Below are 21,547 nucleotides of genomic sequence, written 5' to 3'. Positions count from 1 at the left end.
GGCACCACCAACACAACTGTGCTTGCCTGGTCGCCTCCCACAAGAGAAACCAGTAAAACCCTTTCCAGTCTTTACTGGTGAACTTTATTCCTCCAATTAGTCAGAACAAAGGTCACCACAGGGCTTGCACTGCTAATAAGATAACGTGATTGCATTTGCAAAGGTGAAAGGACTCTGATAATGTGACACACAGAAGTACTACATCACCACCCAGACAGCCACATCAACACCTCTGACGGGGATCTTTTCTGCCTGGAAGAACAGCAGTCTGTTGCAAAGAGATGCCCGAGTTTGGACTCTGTTCACCTCCCCAGCACACGTGTTAGACACCCGTCTCCTCATTGCTCAGCTTTCTCAATTATACAAGCCTGCCTGACTCCCTTTCCTTAGGCCGCCTTATAGGCACCATCTCTAAGAGTCGTTTCCTACGTTCCTTTAAACATTCGGTTCCCGAGGCATCGGCTCTGCTGGATGGCTTGGCGCACGCCACTTTTCTTCTGAAGCGAACGTAGTATTTATTCCTGTTAAAACAATCGGGAACCAGAGGCCCATTGTGTGAGACATCGTACGGACACGGAGGAAAGGAGCCAGGCCCACCCCAGAGAGTTCACAAACCAGATGTCTGACAGGACAGATAAAACCGAGAAAAACAGGCGTGTGAGGGGTTATCGACAGGGAGATAACAATAAAACAAACCGTGCCCAGCATAAAGCCAAAATCTTGCCCAAAGAGTGTCACACGGGTGGAGTTTGTAGGAGAAATGGCTGAAGCAAGAATTGTAGAAAGGGTTTAAAACGAGATGATAATACCAAATAACTGGAGGATGACAGATTTATGTATGTAGCCAGGGAGTCTGGCCAGGCATTTGGGGAGTAGACAGAGGAGCCTGAGAAAAACAGAGCCCAGCCTGCCGTCACTGGGAGAGCAAGGGTGGAGGTGCCAGACTGGACTGGTTAAGCAAGGAAAAGCCTTCAAGGCCTCCTCGGCTTACGTCTGGTGCTGGAGGAAGACGACCCGGTGAACAGACAGAGGAGCAAGTTGTGGTCAGACCATGAAGTCAGGGCTCATGCAGATAGAAACAGAAAAGCTTCATCGTGGCCTGCATGTCTGGGCCTAGAGATAGCTATGGCTTGAAGATTACAGACCCAGGTAACTGAAAGGACAGTGGGAATCTAGGTAGTGGAAAACACAAGTTTCTCCAAGTCATCCGGCCGAGGTATACCTTCACCAAGAACCAAAGGGTCGTTCTTTATTAGCAGGGACCTGCCAAAATCGTGACTGGGCAATTTTCACAGAAAACGTGATTTTGAGCAGGCTCCAGGATTTTGGCAGGCTCGCTGCAAAACAAAAGCAAACAAACAAAAACCGCACCGGCAAGCAGAGAAAAGGCTGGGAAGCCCTGCTGTCTCGGAGCACGGGCAGGAGGGGGAGGCAGAGGATGGAGGGGATGGCAAGAAGGGGGCGGCAGAGCAGGGCTACTCCCCTTCCCCCGTGCTCCAAGACTGCAGGGCTTCCCGGCCATCCCCAAGCAGTGGGCAAGTTATTTTTTTGAGTTGGGGGGGGGAGGGGGGGTTTGCCATGAGCCTGCCAAAAATCGTACAGCCCACTGCTTCAGGGGATGGCCTGAAACCGTGGCTTAACTACCCTGATTAAGCTCAGGGAAGCCATTAATCCATGTTTAACACCACGGGGATTAATGGCTTCCCTGGACTTAATCAGGTAATTAAGCTGCAGTGGCAGGCCATGTGGCAATCTGTGGGGCAGGACTGCTGGAGCCAATCAGAGGCATGTGGGAGGCATCAAACTCAGCCTGTGAAGATGGCAGCCAACCCTGGGATCTACCCACAAAAATCAGCCGGCTGCCTCCTTGACTTCAGGCTTTCCTTGTTTAACCAGTCCAGTAGACCCCTATTTATTAGGTTACTTACTGCTTGACTTGCATGAGATAATATTCGAAGGATCTGACTCCCACTGTGCAAGGTCCTGTACAAATATACAGCAAGAGAGATGGCCCTCTACCTCAGAGAGATCCCAACCTAAATTTAAGAGAAATAGATACAGCAAAGAGCCAGGGAGCACAAGGCACTGGCAATATTGACATCCTCACTGCTGCCCAAGCCCTGTTGAATTGACAGGCATGATGGCAGAGAAAAATCAGCCGCTACCTCTTTTTAATCCTCAGCTTTTCACTAAGCCTGCATGCTATCAACAATTAGTGACAGCTGGCTAACAGAAATTCAACTAATTAATCCACAAACAACTTACTTCGCTAGCATCATTTGGCAACAACTTACCCAGCATTACTACAGCAATGCTCAACTAATGGACAGGCCCTTTGAAAACTTCAAATTGGCATTAAGTGTGATCTCCCCGCCAGGTTTCTCTAACTCGTTAAGCATTAAGAATCGCAGTTTTCTGGTGCGTCTCCATCCCCTTGTCACAAAATATGAACTTGGAGCAGCAGAAAATCTTGGTCTTTCCACCATCTTCTGGATGCTGTTGTGGAACTATGCAAGTGTGACACAACCGGTAACACGCCACAGTAATGAGACCAAGACAAACATGATGTCCATCTTTAAAATAAAGCTAGTGGAGTGAACAAACTTTGTTGCCCTACTGCTGGGCTGGAGATCCTTGGGATTCCTCACAACCTTGGATATATTTCATTTGGTGCTTGCACCATCCCTCTCCTGCATGTGCTGCAAAAACCTATGTGAATTAAATAAAGGGGCAGCTGCACATCTGAACTTCTAGCTCTTGGATAGCTGGAGTGTCATTTGGTGTAATTTGAATCCCATTATCAGTTCCCTAAACCAGTGGTCTCCAAACTTTTTTGATCGCGCACCCTTATCAGTAAAAAATTTTTGAGCATGCACCCCCAATATATGTATATTTATATAAATAGAAATAGAAATAGAAGTTCTAATATTTTCTTCCCACACCCCAATGAATCGTCTTGCGCACCCCACTTTGGAGACCACTGCCCTAAACCATCCAGCATTCAAATGCATCTGCTCAGGAAGCCTAAAGATAAAATTCCTTTGTAACTCTCCAATATTTACATGGGTCAATGTACCCTCCAGTTATGTCTGATTGTCTTCGTTAGGCTCCAAGACTAATCACGCATGATAATGACCCCAAACTGAAACTAAAAGGCAAGCCAGTTACCAAGGCCAGAGACAAACACCATAAGGAGATTAAGTATCAGAACTAAAACCACATGCTGAGGATGCAGAAAAAACTAAAGGGAAGGATACATATGGAACGGGGAAGAAATATGGAGAAAAAACATACTGAAAAGGAGACTCAAGACTCGCTGCAATCACTGAATTTATCAAGCCGTCTCTGCCTTCAAGACCCACATGAGATTTTCCAAAGTGCCTGAATGAGTTTGAGGAGATTTGTGTTCCTAACTCATTTAGGCCTCATCTACAACTTTTGTACCAGGAAGAACGGTGTCAGAGATGCAATACTTTACTTAAACTGCTATACCAGAACAACCCTGAGCATGGGCACAGCTGTACTTACATCTTATAACAGTATAACTTATTGCCCTTCCCCTGTAGGCATGAGCTATACCAGCAAAGATCATTTTGCCTTGATGCTGTGCCAACATTATGGGAGTCCAACAGGATTTCTTTAAGTATAGCTACCCCTCTAGTTAAAGTGGAACGGCTTCAGCATGTAGATAAGGCCTGAGGCCCTTTAGAAAAATCTCATACCACAATCCTGCAGGGAGTTGTGTGAGGCAAAGAGGATGAAAAGTCCCAGTGAAGTCAGAGCAGTTTCTCCTGCACAGGGTTCCTGGCAGGACTGATACCCAGCAATACCAGGCATCCAATAATTCTCATGACTCTACAGTAAACCCAACTCTTGTGTCACGTATGATGAGGGTGTGATACCAGAACAGCCAAACCATCTTGCTATGGCCATGGTACAAGTTCAAACCTCTGGACTCGTGCCAAAGGCTGCCACTCTGTTGACCCACGTGAAGCTGTTAGCTATGTTAGTCTATAGCAGAAAGTAGGGCAGGCTGGCACCTCAAATACTAACTGGTTAGTCTCTAAAGTGCCACCCTGCCCTGCTTTCTGTTGCCCCGGCTGTAAGTGTACCCACGCATCCAGTCCAAGGCAGATGGGCATGCTGCTGGTCACATCAGTCCCCTGCATGCCACTGGTGACAGAAGCTGGTGGAAGGCAAGGTAGAGATGCACCTTATATACAAACTAAATCAGAGATGCATAAGGTTTCATGAACCCAAACACTTCATTAGATAATTGGGGGAGGGGGGAGGCTTACCCATGTTAGCCTGACTGCTTGCTTATCTTACAAGGTCCTTTTGATGATGTGCAACAAATGACCATGAAAGATCTGATAAGTCAAGAAGATCCAAAAAAGTGCTCACATTTCAAACAGCACATTCGTATGACCTCAATCCCCAGTAAGATTCTGGAGAAAATTATCAAAGAGACCCTTCTCGACAAGCTGGCTGAAGGCAACATCCGGAGGGACAGCCAGCACGGGTTTGTCACAGGTAGGTCTTGCCTGACCAATCTCATCTCCCTCTGTGACCAGGTGACATCACCTGGACAAGGGAGAAGAGACTGACGTCGTATATCTGGACTTTAAAAAAGCCTTCAATCTGGTGTCCCATGATCTCCTCATGGAAAAATTGGCCAACTGTGCCCTCAAGCTACATCAGTCTCATGGTTGGGGAATTGGCTCCGAGGTCAGACCCAGAGAGTAGTAGTCGATGGTAGTGAATCGTTATGGAGCTCTGTGACCAGTGGCGTCCCCCTAGGCTCTGTCCTTGGACCAGATCTATTTAACATCTTTATCAACGATTTGGACATTGGCGTCAGAAGTGCGCTGGCCAAGTTCGCCGACTACACTAAACTTTAGGTCATTGTGTCCACAGCTGAGGACAGGCTAGTGATCCAGGCTGACTTGGATAAGCTTAGTAAGTGGGCAGATACTAACTTGATAATGTTCAATACCAATAAATGCAAGGTACTCCACCTCAAGGGAAAAAAAAATCTGCAGCACGTTGATAGACTCGCTAGCACCATGGCTGAAAGAGACTTGGGGGCCATGATTGATCACAAGATGAATATGAACCACCAATATGATGACACAGCTGGTAAAGCAAACCAAACTCTGGCTTGAATCTACAGATGCTTCTCAAGTAAATCTCAGGATGTCATCCTCCCGCTGTACCGCAGCTGGAGTACTGCATCCAACGCTTGGCTCCACAGTTCAAGAAGGATGTCGAGATGCTTGAGAGAGTCCAGAGGAGAGCCACACACATGATCAGAGGACAAGAGAACAGGCCTTATGAAGAGAGGCTGAGAGCCATGGGACTCGTCAGCCTGGCAAAGCGCAGGCTCAGTGGGGACCTGTTGGCTGCCTATGAGTATATCAGGGGTGGGCATCAGGATGTGGGGGAACGTCTGTTCACCAGAGCGCCCCAAGGGATAACAAGGACCAACGGTCACAAATTCCTCCAAGACCGTTTTAGGCTAGACAAGGAAAAATGTATTTACTGTCCAAGCTCCCAAGGCCTGGAACAGACTTCCTCCAGAAGTGGTGCAGGCACCTACTCTGGACTTGTTCAAGAAACATTAGGACGCTTATTTTGCTGGGATCCTTTGACCCTAGCTGACTTCCTGCCCCTGGGCAGGGGGCTGGACTTGATGATCGTCAAGGTCCCTTCCAGCCCTAATGTCTATGAAATATTTGGTCACTTTTTGACAACTTCAAACCATCCTTGTGTTGCCCCTCATGCCTCCCGATTCTGAAGCAAAATTCAACTGAGCTATTAAAAGTGCTCTGAGGTGACTGTGAAAAAAAGGATAAAAATAGTTGCTATTTACAGCAGTATAATAATCTAGTAAGCAAATGTATTTTTTTGTCCTTTTAACCTTCTGCAACATACGGTACATTTTGATTTAATACTATAATTTTGAACGTCCAATACACAACGGGTAAAAATCACACCTATTGTGCCCAGTTAGGTCTGGTCTATACTACACACCAGAAAATATTGGAAATGCTATATTTCTATTCTTCAAATCTGCCAACACTAATGGGGCCTTAGAGAATAAAGTCTTGTCACCATATGTAAATTAACAGACATGCACGCACACACACATTAACCTACTGCAGAGACCAGAGCATGCTGTTAGCAGCGAAAGCACAAAAACATTGCATCAGTTGCTGTTACAAAATCATCTTCTTTCTGCAACTTAAGCCTTTTAACCAAGTGATGTTTTCCGCTGACTCAGTCACATGCTAGTACATTTTTTCCCCCGACAGAGCAAGTATATCCAAACCACCAGAATTGTTGTTCTCGCTGACCGGGGACCAATGGATCTCAAAGGAACAGACGCAGCATTTTGTATTTTGTTTTCTTAAATTACAGATTTTTAAAAATCTCTATTATTCACTTGTGTTTACGAGGCAGCATTGCTTAAAGTTAATTACAAGGAGCCGGCTCACACAGAGAAGTCCATAGAGTAGGCATAAGAGAGTTAAAAAAAAAAAAAAAAAAAAATCCTATAAATTGTTGCGTCAGAAAGGAAGCACATTCGAGAGCCCAGACTGACATGCAGGAGGCACGCCTGGTCCATTCACATACATTGCCTCTGCTGAGCATGTCCCTTCCCCCACCAATGCACAGACCCAGCTCCTCCACCTCCCAAGCAAAGATTTTAAGGCCCCTTCCCTCCCCACCCTCCACAAGCATAGTGGGACCTTAGGCTGCTTTACCTTTCCTGGGGAATATTAGTAGGGTTTCCCAGGCTGCCCCCACCAAGAGAGACCTCCTTACTTCCCAATCTATACATAAGGGAGTCCTGCCAGTGATACTATTCCTCTCATTTGTCACTGCCAGTCTTCAATGCAGCCAGCTCAGGACAGCAAGATTATCAGGATCTTAACCCAGGGGCAGGTAATTACTTTGGGCAGAGGACCGACCGCTTACCGAGTTTTTGCAAGCCATCGAGGGCCGCATGACAGGCAGCCCCGGGCAGATGAATATTAATTTTCTAAATTTTTAGGGGCCCTTTGGGCCAGATAGAATGGCTTGGCGGGCCACATCCAGCCCGCGGGCCGCTTTTTCCCCACCCCTGTCTTAACCTGACATCATATTCCCAGTCACCTATGTAGTGATGAGGTAGAGGCTATGCTTACGGTACACACAGCATACCTGGTGGATGATCATTTTTCTTGTTCAGTGCATGCCACGGGGCCACACAGTTACCTGCAGTAAGCGAATGTCCTGGCATTTATGCCCCAAGGAATTTAATTTCCCATTTAATTTAGTTTCTTTATGGTATTTTTTTTTTCCTCCCTGCATTTTTTTTTTTCCTCCCTTTGCATTTCCTCTCAAGTGGAGCCCGATTTTTCCCTCCAGTATTTTTTGTCGAGTTTTCTACAGCCCAGGCAATGCCTTTTATTTTCTCTTTGCACTGCTGTTCCATGTTTCTGCTTGGGATGAGATATGCAGGGAGGATTTGCTCAATAAAATCTTTTCCTAAACCACCTATACGGCTATTGAGATGCTAGGGGAGAAGCAGTTCCTCCTTATCTTTAACATCCTGATGTATGGCAGGTGCTGAACACACAACAAGCAGTCACTCTGGATAACGGATCAAGCAGCAGACAATTAAAACAATGGTTCAAAAGCCCCCTGGGAATTCTGAATTGCTCTGGAGCAACTGACTTCTTTTTAACAGGGTGAAGCTGCAAACATGACATACCCTCACATACCTCTATTCACAGTATAGTCTATTCACACCATCTTGTTATCCTAGGTTTTATATCACCGGCAATCTTCATAGTACCCGTCAGTGACTCCTCTACAAAATAGATGGACAATTGTGAGAAAACCAACAGACCTTATGGAGTCTCTGTTCATCTCCCTATATGAGGTACTCATCTGAGACCAAATTCAGACCAGACCTAAGCAGGTATAATGGGGGTGATTTTTACCCATTGTGTTTCTCTAAGAAGCATCAATTAGAAATCACAGATTCAAAGGTCAGGCATTCTTTAAACCAGCCAAGAGATGGGCCAAACTAAGCCACCGCTGCTGGAGATGAGGAAATAACTTGTTCCCAATAAGCAGGACAATCAGGTACCTAAATAACAATTTTCCATTTATACAACACCAGCACTGTTCAGAGACTTCACAGAACCAAGATGACAAAGGCATTCTGCCACCCTCCCGACAGCCTCCAGAAAAGATCAAACAGGCTGTGGCCCCACCAGTTTAAAAGGTAAAAGTAGTAAATAGGTCTCCGCCATGAAAAATTGTAAATACTTCTTGTCTCTTGAGGCTAACAGGAATTTTGCTATAGTAGACACTTGTACGTAGCGATGCCAGTTACGAGCAACACCTTCCTACCAGCAGGGTTTCCCCTAGAAATATTTTCCATACCATATATTTAGACAACTCTCTAGAACACCAACATCCGCTTGAGAGCAATGTAGGACCAGGTCACTGCCATGTTGCTATTAACAGACCTCAACTGCATTGATTTTGGTTGCTGAAAGATCAGGCCCCACAAAACTGTCCGCATGGAGACCAGCTACCATCCTCAGGAGTCCAGCAGGGTTTGAGTCCATCTGCTTGGATCCCTCTGATGGATCAGTGCTTTTTATCTGCATTATGTGCATGGGACACAGAGCAGTGTCGTGGGCTGGGGCTCAGGAGGCCTAGGTTCTATTCCTAGTTCAACTCCTGAGCAACTCTGAGTAAGTCACTTCACTGCTCTGTGCCTCAGCTTCCCTCACCTGTATAATGGGAATAACCATACAGAACTCCTTTGCAAAATGCTTTGAGCTCTATTGAGAAATTCTTTGTAAATGCAAAGTATCATTATAACAACGTCTCCCCCCATTCCTGATAGAAACCTCTAAGTACTAGAATAATCTAAATAAATTATGATGAGTCTGCATGATAGAAACTGGCAGTCACCGTACCGGTCTACGCTTGTTAGTCTTGAGGCACTTATACATTCATTGCTTCAGTAGCCCATACTGACAGAGTCTGACTGCCTCCCTCTAGGGTGACCCCCCCAGAGGGTCACAAGTCTTTACAGAACAGTAGTTCCCAATCTTTTCCCGTGGTGACCTCACTCCCAGGCTTGCAACTCCACTTCTGGTCTAAGCCCAGCCACTGTAGCTGAGTTTCCCTGAAGCTCACAACCCTATGTGCCATGACCTCATTTGGAGTCATGACCCCTAATTTCAGAACAATTCGGATAGATCCTCTGAGCTTTCAGCCCTGACTTTTACCCCAGGCAGCAGAGCTTTGTGCATCGAGATTCAGATGTTTGGGGTGTCAGCTTCTCTGCTTAGCACTTCCCATGAGGACGTCCTACTATGACGCATGTGGACGCTTCCGCCAAATGAAGACTCTGAAGTGTCTCCACCTGTTTCAGTTTTGCAGATGTGAAACTGAAGCACAGGAATTGAAATGACTTGCTCAGGGCCACCATGTGTAAGTGAGAAAGCTAAAATATCTGTTTCCAATAGAGAGTCCCACCACCAGACCTGCCCACCCACACCAAGCATTAAGAAACCTCTTGTTTCAACCAATGTATCAGAAAGACAGGCTCTTGCAGACACTTCCATCAGCTACATCTTTATTAAGTTTTAAGGCTTCCCTAAGAAAAAAGCATTGACAATCTCTATTGAGGGCGGGGGGGGGGGCGGAATTCCTCTGTATATCTTTTGTTTTAAAACTGATTATTGAAATAAAGGAAACCAACTCAAATAAATACCATTCCAAATTGAAGCCATTACATATGCAGATAATGTTACAGTTAAAGCGATTTTGAGATGAGCCAAGACATTCAAAGCTAAAACTGTATTCAACCATAAAATTATCCCCTGCTGGCCTACGTTGCAAGGACCTCAGGCTCACACGTGCCGCTGAATTACTTAACATATACTCGAACACCTCAGTTACACAGCGCCTTTCCAATCCACTGGATCCCACTGCCCTTGGGTAATGAAAGCCCAGAGCATGCCCCCTACATGGACAAAATGCAAAACATCTCCTCTTGGTCCCCACCTCACCCTGCCAACAGCTTTTCCCCAGCTGGGACTTCCTCTCCATCCCTAGAGAAGAACCAAAGGGCACTCACCCAGAGTGCCATATCCACACACACAATTTAAGAAGACAAGGCATCAAGTTAATTTAAGCCTGGATTCCTACGGATTTAAGAGTGGCATTATGTACGCCAGGGTCCATGGAAGTGAGGGATGGGGGGCAAGTACCCCGAGATCTCTTCTCTTCCCTCCCTCCCAGCAGCATGTTCCAAAATAAGCAGGGGAAGGTGTGTTCACAAACAGTTTGATCCCTGTCTGGGAATCTTGTCCCCCAACACTGTAGTGTCAGCCATCAAGGACTGTCCCTCATTTCTGCAGGAGATGGTGTCCCGCTTGCATAGCTTGAGGAGATGGGGTTGGGGGAGCAGGGAAGAAGGGGACATAAGCTCTACTTGGGAGTTTCTGACTCCCAGTCCTGTGCCTGCACCATCCCTCTCCTGTGTATGCTGCAAAAACCTACGTGAATTAAATAAACAGGCAGCTGCACTTCTGAACTACTATCTCTCAGTTAGCTTGCGTCACAGTCACGGTGCAATGCAGTACTGGAGCACCACGTGTATGTGAATCATGTTTTCTGCGTCTCGTTGAGCTAGCAATACATATAAACATCATTCTCATCTAACTACTACTGGGGGAGGGAGTTGCACCAATGTGTATGTAGACTGCATCTCCTCCCGTCCACGGAGTGGACAAAGAACGGAGATGCGCATGCAACGCACTGAAATACTTCTAATAACGGGTGGCTCTTCCTTTACTCAGTACTTAAATTGTCAGAGGTTATTTATGCAATAGGGGAATAAATAGATCTCAATTAAAAAGTATTTCACTATAAACAGACAGGTAAATATAGTACATAAGTAGCCCCTAAACAAAAGTCTGTAGCAATGCTCCTGGGTCGTAGGTTTACAGTGTGGAAGTTCCTTGAGAGCAGTGCTCTGTGCAGCCGTCATGCCCTCACTTGGCACTACGGGGCCTCATGTTGCCAAGGGCCAGCGACTGAATCTGGACTCGAGAAGCAGGTCTGCTCTACCGGATACACTGGGTCTGCTTCCATCTTCCTTGGCAGAAGACTGGAAACTGCTGATGTGAAGTCACCAGCCGTACAAGTCAACTGCCAATAGCCTGGCTACAGGTGACACACGCAGTGCTCTCAAGCTGCCCCATCAGGCTTTGTAAGCCTTCCTCGACGGTTTGGCCATGCCGTGCAATAATTGTGAAGCAGCATATCAGGCCTTGGCTCAAAGCCTTTTCTTCTCAAGCCACCAAGGGCTTGTGTCAGAAGAAGGATAAACTTGTGTTGCGAGCCATTTTTCTCGACAGGAAGCAAGAGTGGTGTTATGTACGCCAGGGTCCATGGAAGTGAGGGATGGGGGGGGAAGTACTAGGGATCTCCTAGCAGGAGCCAGGAGAGTCTAGTCTCAGCTCTATCAGACTCTCTGCAAGAGATTCAGTTCGGTACATAGCTTCTGTGCCTCAGTTTTCCCATCTATAATGCAAGGGTAACACTTTCCCCAATTTTCATGGGGCACCGAGGTTAAATTCACTGTGATCTATAAAGCACTTCAGCGTGCACTAATGAGAATGGCTAGACGTGTAAGATGGATACTGTGGATAGGCAAGAATCAGAAAGCTGTATTCCACCCAATACGCCGGAGGCTTGTGCTTCACCATTAGAGAATCATACTTGTGGATTACTTACTACAGCTTCTCTATTACTGGGACAACACTAAAACATACACTGAAAGACCACGGCAAGCTGACATGCACAGAACTTAATGTTTCATGGGACCAAAAAGACTAGAAATACTTGTTAGAAGTGGTGCCTGAGCAAACTCTGCATATACAAATGCGCCTGTGGAGCACCTTGGTACATGCTTTTCCCATATATACTTAAATAAATAAAATGAGAGAGAAAGTAAGAGTACTTTTGCACGCTTAAAAACAGCTACCCACTTTTTAGCTTCATCTAACAGGGCTTTGCTGGACCTCAAACCAGCTGGATTAGCCAAATGCAATTTTTGTACAGACTTCTACCGACAGCTTCCAAGACATGTCTAGACATAGAAACCCAAGAGTTGTTGGTGCTGTACGCCTGTAGACAATACAATCAACAGTACAGTCAGAGAGCTGTGTGCTACACAGTCCCTCTAAAGGCGAAGCACGCAGGAGGTTAAGAAATCAACCTGGACATCGACAGGTGGACATTAAGCTATGAAAAACTACTGCCAAAATCCGGCCAGAAAAAAATCACGCCTTCTTATTTGCTCCAAAGCTATTGCCTCTTCCCCAAGAAAAAAAATAATAATAATATGAGGTTTCAAAAGTTGCAGCCAAACACTCACTGGACTGTCTTGTATGAAAAGCCAGCAGAGCTCATGGGTAGAGCACTTTTCAGCGAGGGATGGGGCTTTCCTTAAGAAGCTGTAGGTTTCTGATAACAGGATATTTTCCTGCCACCAGAGAGAAGCAACCCGGGTTACTTCCCTCTCATCCCTGACAACCCCCCGTGATTAAGAGGAACTTTCTGACTATGAGGGTGGGCAAGCATTGGAATAGGCTAAGTACCTAGAGAAACTGTGGCATCTTCATCCTTGGAAGTTCTCAACAGCAAGACAAATAGACACTTGACTGGGGTCATGTAGTCAAGGCTAATCCTGCTTTCATGAAGGGGCTGGACTAGATGACCTTGTGAGGTCCCTTCCAGCCCTACTTTCCTTTGATCTTATGATCTCCTCAGCCTCTCTCTAGTCTACAGGAACTGGACAAAAAGCCACAGCCCCCTAGACGTGCAGGACTGAGAAACCCATCTGTGCTCAAGTTCATCGTGGACTCCTGAAATGGAGACTTCCCGAGCCAACCTCATCAGTCTCAATGGGGTAAACGGACAGATTAAGTCATTGCTGTTGTAATAGACTCATTGGGGGATTGAGCGCAGAACAGGACATGCACACTAGGAACAGTCACCCAGACACCAGACAAGGAGCTGTACAAAGGCCACGATCTCTGAAGTTAACTTCACTGACCTTTGGTAATGCAGGGGGAGATGCCACTCTCTGAAGGCAGGTCAAATGTGACGCTGCTGGGAGCTTTTAGTCACTGGTGAAAATTCAGACTCAAACACAGGGATGGGCCAGATGGAAACTAGCAATGAATCTCTGCCCTTTTTGTACAAACCAAGAGGCTAAAATATGTGGCTGATTTACCGAGCTGCTGGTTCTTGCGTGTGCAGTGGGAACAGCAAAATATAGCTCCTGGCTGACCGCTGGGTGGCTTGAGGTTTGCTTTGAGGCATGGCAGAACAAAAAGGTTGCTTTGGGTAGACTGAAGGTAGGAGTGAGCATGCCTGAGAAGTTTATTAATAAAATCAGCAACAGCAGCAATAAGAAGGGGAGATAAAAGTCCTGTAAAAGTCAGCATCCTTTCTAGATACCTTTCTTGACATCCTATTTTGTCTCGTTTATTTGATCTTGCCAATAGCAAGGCTATTCAAGACAGCAGCACGTCTTTATGTCTCATAATGCATCTTTATCCACTGATACCAAACACAATCTGATCTCCTGTAACTTTAATTTTCCAAAGAGAGGAAATAAAAGTTTCCCAAAATACCCTCGTTTGGCTTGTTAGAGGGTTACATGCATGTATGTTTGATTCTTGTCATTTAAAAAAAAAACCAAGATAAGATTGCCAAAGCCAAGACATTGCAGCTGCAAGAATCGGAGGTATGAGCAGTAAAAAGCATGTTCTAGTCAAAAGCATGTTCTTTTAAAGTACTGAATATGACTTTAGCTTCAATACCAGCACATTCACGCTCCTAAATTAGCACTACTGGTATAACACGGCCTGAAGTACAGCAGTATTAGCAGCTGAACCTTCCCATGAGAAATCCTCTGGGAAACCTCCTCCATAGATCACCGAAGAGATGTTGTTAGCACAAATGTTAATGGGTACACTTAGTGCCATTGGCTTTTTTGCACTGGCATTTACAGCAAAAATCATCTTCCTGGCACTGAGAGCAAGAAATAGAAATCAGGGTTTCTGAGTTGTACTCCCAGCTCAACTCCTGTCTCAGTGCATGACCTCCAGAAAGTCCTCAGCTTTGATTTATCCATCTATGAAAAGGGGTGAGCGATTCACTGACAGAACTGAATTGCAAAGGGGAATTATGGGACAATATTTTTAAAGTATCTTGGAGATGCTTAAACAACCACTGTGATACTATGGAGGTATAATAAAGTCTTTAAATATTTTACTTCAAGGGGGATGGGCAGAAAAATTATACAAAATTGGTACAGGAGACAGAACAACAGTGGATAGTGTAAAGCATATATTATTTTTGTTTTAAATTGGCTGCAGTTTCTCCATCTTGTTTGCTTGTGCTCTTTCAGTTCAAGTAAAAAAGCCTCACGTCTGTTATTACCAAGTAAAGACTGTAATTCAGAAGCATACAACCTGCTGCACAGTTTAGCAATGGTAGGGAAATCCAAAAGCACTTGTGTGAAAAATAAAGCTCCATCTACCTGTTTCCCTCCCTCACCACAACACAGACGATGAGCCAGCTGTAACCTTGTGGAAGGCCATCTTCAGGCAGTGATGACACAAAGAGGATAGATTCAGAGCACATCATTCATTCATCTCTAAGGGGAACTTCAATCTTCATGCATTTCGGTATTAATAGCTAGATTTCTCTCAAGGCTGAGAACTCTCCTGTGCCACTCAACATTCAGATAAGAAAAAAAAAGGATTTATATTTGTGAAGTGCTTGCAAGTTGATAAAGAAAGAGTAACATCCATCCAGATTCAGCTTTATACCACAGAAGGAGACATTAGCAATCTTGCCTTTAGAATTGGTACAAGTGATGGCAGACAGAATAACCAAAGGACAAATCGCATCTGCTCACTTGGCAGTTCATCATCTGCACCCCTTGGAGGGTCAGCTGATAACCATAGATCCTGATTTCCTCCAATTTAAAAAAAAAATCCCCAGTTTTCAGATTTAAAAAGTAGCCCCAAATCCACATTTTTCCATGATTAAAATGAACCGCCACTAATAACAGACAGACAGACAGACAGACTTTCATCTTCATCGCAGAAAAATGTGGATTTGGGGTTACTTTTTTTAATCTGAAAATTGAGGATTTTTTTTTAAATCAGAGAAAACCAGGATCCCTGCTGATAACTTGCTTCTTCTTGCAACCTGGACTGCAAATTTCCTTGGAGCCAAGGCCGTCTTTTTAACACAAACCATAATTAACATGTCGACTTAGATTTGGGTAAATACAGGGACACTGGTTGGTAAACAGATTCCTCCGCCCTCCCCACATTTTCTTAAATAAGGCAAATGAGCTTAATTGAGTTGCCCAATGTTGCAGCACTTCATTTTGTAAGAAGCAGAGGCTGCATTCAAGTTCCTAGAACTTCCTACTCATGTTTTGTCTCCAGTCACAAGGCCCAGAGTCATGGGCAGCCTGCAAGCACTATTACAACATTTACTAAGCCTGGCAAAAGAGAGTTAACATGAAGACAAAGGTGCCAGTTTATAGTCCTCTCTTCAGATCCTGCCAATTTGCACCAACCAACTGCACTATGGCTTACTTTGAAAATAGTGCCAGGCTAAAATGCATGTTCCAAGATGCCTTCACTTGCATGTTGTTAAATACAGTCATGGGGTGTTTTTGTGCAGTCAGGGACAGGCATGTAGTGGACCAGCAGTTAGGCCTCGGGATTTTAAACACAATTTGCTGTTGTCTGCGTACAATGCTTTAGCTAGCACAACACTGAACACATTTAGTTGCAATGTGCTCTGACACAGTTTTCCCTTTGGATTAGTCCAGACTGTTGGGGAGTTTCCATTTGGGACTAGTAGATTACATGGAACATAGGAGAAACCTGTTGTCAAAGATAAAGAGATGACCACCTACCAACCGCTCTATGGTGTGCAGTGCTGTGGCATTTGATGGGCTGCATACAGCTTACAGATCTCCCCTGGACAGTCGCTGACAAATGCATGAAATGGAGGTCACACTCCTTCTTGGAAGCTACAAGTGTATTTAAACTGGTTGATTTAGGCCAGGCTTGTCCAACACGCGGCCCACCAAGACATTTTCTGAGGCCCGCGGTGCTGCAACGGGAAACAGAAGTAAACACAGTTTACTTTCGTTCCCACCTTGTCCCTCCCCCAGCCCCTCAGCAGCTTCCTGATGGCTGCTGAAGGGCTAGGGAAGGGACAAGGTTCCCACATGCACCGTGTCAGCTTGACATTGCCCACAAGGTGCGTGTGGGAAGAGTAGCCATGTGCCTCTCGAGACAGGATGAGCCCAGCCGGAGCAGCAGGGGCTCAGCTGCACTTTCCCCCTACCTGCGCTGGTCAGTCCCAAGCCGCACACGGCTCTGCCACCACCTCTGCTGGCTGGTGCCGACCCGGGTGGGTCTGTCCCATGCAGAGCAGGATGTGGCTGAAGCCAGATTCCCACGTACCGCAGCATGTGGGAAGCCAGCTTCAGCCGCATGCTGCTTTTCCTGGCCGGTGCCGACCCGGCTGGCCAAGGCAGCATGTGGCTGAAGCCAGCTTCCCACGTGCACCTGGGGTTGCCCGGCTGGGTCAGCACTGGCCAGCAGAAGCAGCAGTAAAGCCTCCTGCCTTTTGGGACCAGTGGGTGCAGGTAGGGGAAAAGTGCAGCAGCACGTGGGGAAGTCACCGCTTGATAGGAGATGGGCTGGCCGGGCTGCACCGAGAGGGAAAGCTGTGGCTGAGCCCCCTGCATGCTCCTGTAAGATTAAACAATATGCTCAAGAATAGAGCATGAACCATCTGGGCTCCAACGTAAATTTGGAGCAGGTAAATATCTTTGTAAAAATATTGTCCGGTGTTTGGATTGTGTTTGCTTCTGTTTCTCTTTGTGCGGGATTGGGGATTCAACTTGTTATTACTTGTTAAAGATGTGTTACTAACAAATTATTAATTCAATAAAAGTAAATCTTCTTGAAGATTATTCTCAAAAATGACCATATTTTGTTGCTTTGATTAGTTTCCACTTGGGCTGATACCTTTTCCACATTTGATCTGTCGACTTGCATTATGCTTCTTCCATACACTGAGAAGTTAGTAGAAGCAAAAGTGTTTATTTTAGTCAAGTGCTTGGTATTATTTCATTCTTGCTTTTACATTGTTTTTATTTTGGATTTTAAACCACATTTCCAGACCCATTCCATTGTCACTTCCTGCAACTTCATTGGTGTCGAAGGTCACATGACATCACTTCCTGATGTGATACCAGTTCGTGTGAGGTCTTCGAATATGGCTCGCCAGCCCACTGGGTGATAAAAAAAAAGTTTGTGATCTGGCCCCACATTCAAAAAGGTTGGACACCCCTGATTTAGGCAATCCAGTTTGAAAACGAACTTGTGTGTGTCATGAGCCTGAAGCAGGCATTCTCCATTCACTCAAGGGGGAAAGGCCTGTGCTTCTATCACTGGTGGCTCCAAGTTTTGTGCTTGCAGTGACCGTGGCACTCCAGCTGGCCACTGCACAGAGCACAAGATAGGGACAGTCTTCAGAGACCACTGAAGTGACAGACAGTTACAACTTTACATATACGAGGGAGAGGGAAAAATGTCTACACAAGTTTGCATTTATTTTGGTGAGAGTCCCCAGACCCTGTTGTTCCAGTTTTCCAAATTTGTAGCAGACAAGCACAGTTCAGTCTGGGAGAAAATGCTGCAGTTAGTTGTGCGAGGCACTTGGAGGGGGAGCTATTGTAAGCAGCAGAAAGGTCCGAGCTCTGCTTTAAGTTCTCATTAGACTGGGGGTGTGCACAGAAGTGCAGTAGGCAGCTGCAGTTCAGAAATGCAAAGCGTCGAGTTACCCCAGACCGTACACAAGTTCACTGTTGGAGGAAGGGGAGTGTAGGGCTCCCCAGCTGGTGCTGACACCCGCTCCATCCTCCACATGGGACTGAAAACCCCCCAGACTGAACTCCCTCTGCTCCCTTTCCCCCCTCCCATACTGAAAACAACCATAGGCTGGGAGCTCTTCAGACACACGTTATAAAAGACAGGACATTTTGAAACGTCTTTATCTGATACCTCATGCAATGAAAGGTCAGAGCTTCACCAAATCAGCCATTTTTGATGCTGTCTGCAGCCATGTGCTTGTGTGTTTGGTCACGGCTATAAACTGCTTTCTGTGGCCAGTTCAGGCAAATAATTGTCACTTCTGTCTGCACCCTCAATTCTTGGGGAGGAGTCGCTCCCAGGAAACCATCCATTAGCATTTGCCTGAGATTCCTGGAAGAGGACATTGTCTACATGTGGTTACTGGCCCTTAGGATTCCTCACACACTCAAGGCAGCACCAAGTGGGGTCCCTCTTTCCTGTCCCTGCTCCTTGACACACACCACCTAGCATCTCCCACCAGCCCAGGGGCTCCAGTTGTTGGAAGTCTGCACTGGGTGCTGGGCTCGGCTGGGGACAGCAATGGCAATGGGTGGGTCCCTCTTCCTTAGCCTGTTGCCTGCCTGCCCCCTCTCCCCCACATTAGCCAGGAGAAGTAGGAAGAAGATACTCAGCTGCTCCTACTGCTGGGCCCAGCTCCCCATGCAGTTGCTAGCTACAGCAAGGCAAAAGCAGCTCTGGGGCTCCCCCATCCATGAGCCAGGGACAGCAGCGGTGACAGGTGGGTTCACCCAGGGACACAAGCAGCGTTTGTGCCCCACCACGTTACTGTTCTTGCTCCTACTTCTTGCCAAGCATCCCCTGCCAGCCTGGGAGCCAAGCCTCAGCCCTATTTCCTCCCCTCCTCCCTACCTCCATTCCCAGTCTGACCTCCTCAGTTCCTTCCCACACTCTTCAGGAGGCCCAGACACCTGAGACTGTGGAGAGCTGGCTCTAGCCCACGGTGCAAAGAAGAGTGTGCGACTCCACCCCTGAACCTGTTATACCCCAATTCACAGCTCTAACAAAACCAGTTTCCAGAGGCCTGATACCTGCTACCGCTCCCTAAATGGGATAAAATGATATAGCTACATGTCCGTGTGTGTGCATAGTCACACATATACATTATTTACATATTATTTCACAGCAAGTTGAGATCAGTACAACCAATCTCCTTCCACCAATAAACAACTTTTTATTGGAAAAGAAAACTTAATGGGCAACACGCCAGCATTTCTTATAAACAAAGACGCTGGCAATTTGGATACCTGTATTTCTGTGCAGAAATATCTTGTGGTTAGGTAAAGAACTGGCACTGTGAGCATCTCTCAAGCAAACACACGTTTTATAGTCTTCCATGAAAACAAACGAAAGGTAAGAAAAATGAAACAGCATTACGTGAGCTGGGTGCCAGCTGAAGAATTGGAAAATTAAGAGCAGAGCCTTGCTCTATAACTCACACTGTGTCAACAGCTGCTTATTTTACATTCAAGTAAAGGAACCAGGAACAGACTCTGCTCTCTGCTACGCTTTGCCCTTGTCGCCTCCCAACTCTCAATTCACACTAAAACACACCAGGATCACTTCAATGATGCATTTCCAGATCTACCTGGGGTGCTCCAACATCTTGTCTTTACCTTCAAATACCTCTCTTATATTTAAGACTTCTGTTACGGCCGATTCGATCACCACCACTTTTGAATGAGATATCAACACGTGCCAATTATACAGCTGCACGTATAGCTCTGTTCACACAGTAAGAGGCGTTAAGCCAACCTACTCATGCTCCAGCCAAATCTCAGATCAAGTACCTAAACTTTTGGCCTATTTCAAATTCTGCACATAACTTCCATTAGCTGTTATGATACATTTCACCCGGACCTAAACCACTGTCATATAGTTGCTCGCATAGCAACGTTGCATGCTGCTAAACAGCTGCTGCATTTCAGCTCTGTGCTTGGCTGAACTGCGGCTGATCTTCTGGGTCGTGTTCTGGCCTTTTCACACACCAGAAAACCTTCAGGGATCGGGTGGAGCACAAGATCTCCAGGCTGGGCCCAACCCATTGCAGAGAGAATACTCAAAATGCTTTCCACAAGAATAGAGGCAAGATGATCCAAGATAAAAATTGTCTCCTTCCCTCAGGTCCTATAAGATTTGTGTGTCTGAAGCACCTCAGGGCTTCAATAGGCAGGCAAGGTTCTTTGGGTAAATCTGATATCTTTTATTAGACTAACTCAAATAGTTGGAAAAATTCTTTTTAGCAAGCTTTCGAGCACAAACACCCTTCTCAGGCCAAAGAAGCATCTGCAGATGGTCAGGGCTTCAATCAAACAAGGACAGTCCCGTCTCACACCACGCAATCTCCATCATCTGGTCACACCTTTGTGCCCTGATGTGCCCAGCTGTGCAGATTGATCCTAGCTGGAGTGTCAAAAAGTTAAGTAGACATCAAAGACCGGTACTGTTGATGAGAACAGGGAGGCTCAATGATTGCTTTTGCAGAATGACATGGGTGTTGCCTTTGCAATGTGCCAAGATTTGTCCCAGGGGATCACGGCTGAGATCTGCAAAGGTATGGGATTTCCCCCAGTGTGAAAGCGGGGTGGGGAGACACCCAGTTCCCCTTGTGCAAGTGAAAATGCCTGGGGTTTTCCTGGATGAAGAGTCCTGTGTGAATATAATGTCACCCCATCTTCCATGCAAGCTTTTGCCCTCCTAATTCTGCATTTTCTATAGTAGCCTACAGAATTTCTAAGAGATGTGTGGATGAAATAAAATGGCTCCCCTTCTTCTTTGCTCATGGCAAAATTACCCAGTGCTCCCCAAGGTCTGATGCCAGCATGAAAGAGCAGAGCCCTGGGGACCGCTAGCACGAGACAGCCACAGAGCTACAGGAGGAGCTCACGCACACTTGTATGGGTGGTGGGGAGGGGGCTGGTTGGTATGTCACCACCATGTTTGCAAGCACTTATTTTCATGCCTTAGCAACAGAGCAGCATTTGCTTTTATTTTTAAACCTATATTTGGGATCCCGAGAAAATTCCCCACCACATTAGAGCATTTTTTAAGAGACAGAATAAAGGCTCAGGCTATAAACAGGCTTCTGGTCTCATTATTTTTTCTTGCCTTTCAGTTATTATCATGGGCCTGAACCTTCCTCACTGAAATCACTGGGTGTATTGCCATTGACTTCAACAGGAGTGGGAGCCAGCCCCAACAAGCAAGATCTATTAAATGTCATATACATCTCTGACCTTTGCTAAATCCTGCTCTGGCATGAGCATGGCTCTGTTGGATCATTAACTCTTTCTCCAGATCAATACCACCTTCCACAGGAAATAAATGTGATCTAAAAAGCGAGCATCTCCCACGCTAAGGTTATTATGAATCTCATAAGGCTACCATGGATTTATTCCCTGCATTGCGATAACTATTTGGAGCCCCTCGGGGATCAGCCAGGACCCCTCTGTGCTAATTGCTATAGAGAAAACAGGACA

The 21,547-nt window shown here is 46.0% G+C and overlaps 1 protein-coding gene across 2 annotated transcripts in view; it reads right to left on the bottom strand.

Annotated features, from left to right (window-relative positions):
* Window positions 1–21,547, bottom strand: part of RAB30 (RAB30, member RAS oncogene family) — a 76,651-nt gene that overhangs the window by 21,262 nt on the left and 33,842 nt on the right. The window contains exon 2 of one of the 2 annotated variants that reach the window (XM_090030677.1): window positions 7,770–7,858. The exons of the other annotated variant lie outside the window; for it this stretch is intronic. The gene's annotated coding sequence lies outside the window, so the exon portion shown is untranslated. The remainder of the gene's footprint in view (window positions 1–7,769; window positions 7,859–21,547) is intronic. 2 annotated transcript variants of the gene reach the window in all.

This window comes from Crocodylus siamensis, chromosome 1, assembly GCF_052110815.1.
Source record: "Crocodylus siamensis isolate JL-2025a chromosome 1, ASM5211081v1, whole genome shotgun sequence".
Classification (NCBI taxonomy): domain Eukaryota; kingdom Metazoa; phylum Chordata; order Crocodylia; family Crocodylidae; genus Crocodylus; species Crocodylus siamensis.
This window is presented reverse-complemented; position numbering and strand designations above follow the sequence as displayed.